Source organism: Aplysia californica, unplaced genomic scaffold, assembly GCF_000002075.1.
Source record: "Aplysia californica isolate F4 #8 unplaced genomic scaffold, AplCal3.0 scaffold00147, whole genome shotgun sequence".
NCBI lineage: Eukaryota > Metazoa > Mollusca > Gastropoda > Aplysiida > Aplysiidae > Aplysia > Aplysia californica.
The window spans coordinates 87,168-90,510 of record NW_004797417.1 but is presented as its reverse complement, the minus strand read 5'-3'; positions in this window follow the sequence as shown (position 1 = coordinate 90,510).

Here is a 3,343-nt window from a genome sequence, read left to right as displayed (position 1 = left end):
GGAGAAGGGAGATTGGAAGAATGGGACTTGTAGGAATGGAGATGGGGAAGGGGGTGGGTTGGTTGAACGTAGGGAATTAGGATCAAAAGCCAGCGCAGAAAAGTTCCCCTTCCCATATTATTATTACGCACAGGGTCCCTCCCTCGTGGCGTACAAACAATATTCTGGCGGGGGTAGCCGCGGGATAGATCAAATTCCCGACAACTCCGATCGTGATCGACTTAATGCTACAACAATTTGACAGTGGGTGGCGCTCACAAATGGTGGAATCATGACTTCCGGGTCGGGGCCAGGCTCTAGAGGCTGGGACAAGGGGAACACAGGCCAAGACAAAGCCAGGGAGAAGATGTTGAGGGTAGCTCTTGCATTAACTGATTCCCTCTGATTGTTGAATAAAAGTCCCTTTGGTGACCTTTGATGAATCTAATGTGATAGGCCGATAGACTGTGTTCATGATTTGACCTCTCGTGGGCAGGAAAATTGTTGAAATTCCTAAAGAAACATCCTCCAATTATTTGCCTGCTTTAAGTTAGGGAATGCTTTCACGTTGCTACAGCTTAAACGGGACATACTAGGAAAAAGAACTTGTTAAAGAATATTCCAGTTTGAACCTAATGTACTTAGGCAATTTAGATCGGATAAATTTATTTTTTTTGAGTGCTGACATAAATTTGTTCAAGTGATGAATGCCAATATTGTAATGATAATCCGACCTTCGGCAACTCTCCACACATCTTAATCTTTGACAGAAATGTTTTGTTCTTATTACAATAGAGTGGAGGGTAGGAGACTGTATTGTCTTTTCTAACTGTTAAACTGTTCCTTACTTTCTGCAATATGATTTCGTCTAAAACAAAGACCAACGAATCTTACAAACTTAAACGCAGAAGCTTCTTTTCTATAGTTGATAAGTCAAGACATATCATTATGTTTGAACATACGTTTTATCAAGTATTTTTGTACTCCAGTACGTCAAACATAATATTCATCGCCCTGAAGGTGTCTCCAACCACGTCTGTTTCGCGAAAAAATAAAGAGATGATGGAAGGATGTCGGCCGGGAAAAACTCAAGTCCAGCTACTTTCCAAGTCCAGGGAGTCAATAGTAAGACTTCAGAGATTACAGACATGCCATTCTCGAAGACAACCCCCCCCCCCCAATTCTGCCAACCAACCTTCCGACCTTTCTTGTTCTTCGGTTTATTTTTGGTATCTTTTTAAACCGTTCCTGAAGACGATCTTTATTCTGTTGCCATGTTTGTCTTAATTTATGATCGGGGGTTCGTTCTTTTAGATCAATTGCCTTATCAGTTGGCCACAGCTTTTTCAGAAATTATTCAGGACCCCGGATGATGTACGATTAAATCTCTCTTTTTATCGATTGGTTGCAAACAAAAGCCGGTTCCTCCAGAAAGGTTTATATTTGGTTGATTCTGTGAGGTTAGGTTTTGATCTGAGACATGCCTTCTGGTTAATAAATATATACCAGTGGGTGGTTGGCGGGTGCTCTGGTGTGGTTTGCCCCTTCTTTCCTATCAAACATTTATCGTCTTTATCTTGCCTTCTTCTTTTTAAATGTTTGTTACTCTCTTGTAACACCTCTAATCTTCTGGCGCTCATACGACCGAGCGCCGTAAAACGCCAACTAAAACTAAAACTAAACTAAATATGTGAGGCATCGTGGTGGAATCAGGCTCTCGTCAAAATAATCATACCCATTAAAGAACTAATTTCTGTGTGGATTTTTCTGAAAAGCTTTGATGAAAAGCATAAAAAATGTAAATCTTCAGTTACCACGGACTCTTAAGCTAAAGAAATAAGTAATTTTTGGCGGCCATTTACTCACTAATTTTTACCTCTGAAAACAGGTGACTCCAACCTCCTTCTTTCGCAAATATCTCGATTTGTATTCAAGATAAATGGATATTTTTTTCATCCAAATAAAGACAAGTGAACAAGCTTTAAGATGATTCCAATAACTTTACATGCCGAAAAATTGACGAGAGCCTGATTCCAGCACGCTGCCTCACATATATTATTATACCAACTGAAATTCTAACAGAGAAACAAAACGGCAGCCAGTTGATGAGGGAGGGAGTGGGATAGAGATGAACGAACTGATAGGCAGACAGGCAGTCAGTCAGACAGACGAGCAGAGAAATGCGCAAAGAGATAAATTGATGTGTGAATCGGCTGAAAGGGAGAGAAGCATTAAGGCAGACAGATAGACAAAACTGGTAGCAAATACCCACGACTCTTGCTGTGTAAGTGGCAAGTGTCCTACTATGACTGGATACTGGAAAAAGAAAGACTCTACCACTAAGACACCAGATCTACATAATGATACATGGTGCTCAGGAATGTCGAAGTTGGTTTCGAAGTTAGAGAAAAAATATAATAAAAATAAGTCAAAAATATTTCTAAAAAGGGATAAAAAGGATAAATAAATAATGTCACGCAGTTCAGATTTTCACATCGCCATATTTCGTGGGACCCGCTTTGTCAATGGTAATAAAATGTGACTTATATTGTACCTTTTTGGGGAGAACGTTCCTAAAATTGTTTACGAAGTCTTCAAGGCTCTCCAAATAGGACTCAGAAATCAATTTTCAGTTTGGACGGGGTTTTCTGTATTTAAACTAAAGTACTACATGTAATTATCAGTACCAATGCCCCGGTACTATTTATTGAAAACATCAGGATTTCTTTCTGTTCCCTGCGGCAATGTCGAATGTAACGTCATAAGCACCTTTACTTTTGATACTTTATTTTCTTACAAATACACAGATGCACACATTTGCATTGTTTCAAATACGACTTGCAAGCAATCGCACGAATGTGCACATGGGCTTGTAGAACCTATTTCAGCTGATTAAACACCTTGGAAGCGCGCTAAAACACAATACTCGCGTTCACGAACACATTCTTACAAACGCATACACACACATAAGCACACACACAGATAGAGATAGATAGATAGATAGATAGATAGATAGATAGATAGATAGATAGATAGATAGATAGAGAGAGAGAGAGAGAAAGAGAGAGAGAGAGAGAGAGAGAGAGAGAGAGAGAGAGAGAAACCTCCCTTTTGTGCAAACGCACACACAGATACACGCATACATAAACAAACACACACACAGAGCGGCACATATAATTATAAACAAGCACACATGTGAGAGGGAGGGGAGAGAGAAGAGAAATATGGGAAGGGGAGAGAGAGAGAGAGAGAGAGAGAGAGAGAGAGAGAGAGAGAGAGACAGAGAGAGAGAAAGAGAGAGAGAGAACGACAGAAAGAGAGAACGACAGAAAGAGAGAGAGAGAGAGAGAGAGGAAGAGAGAGA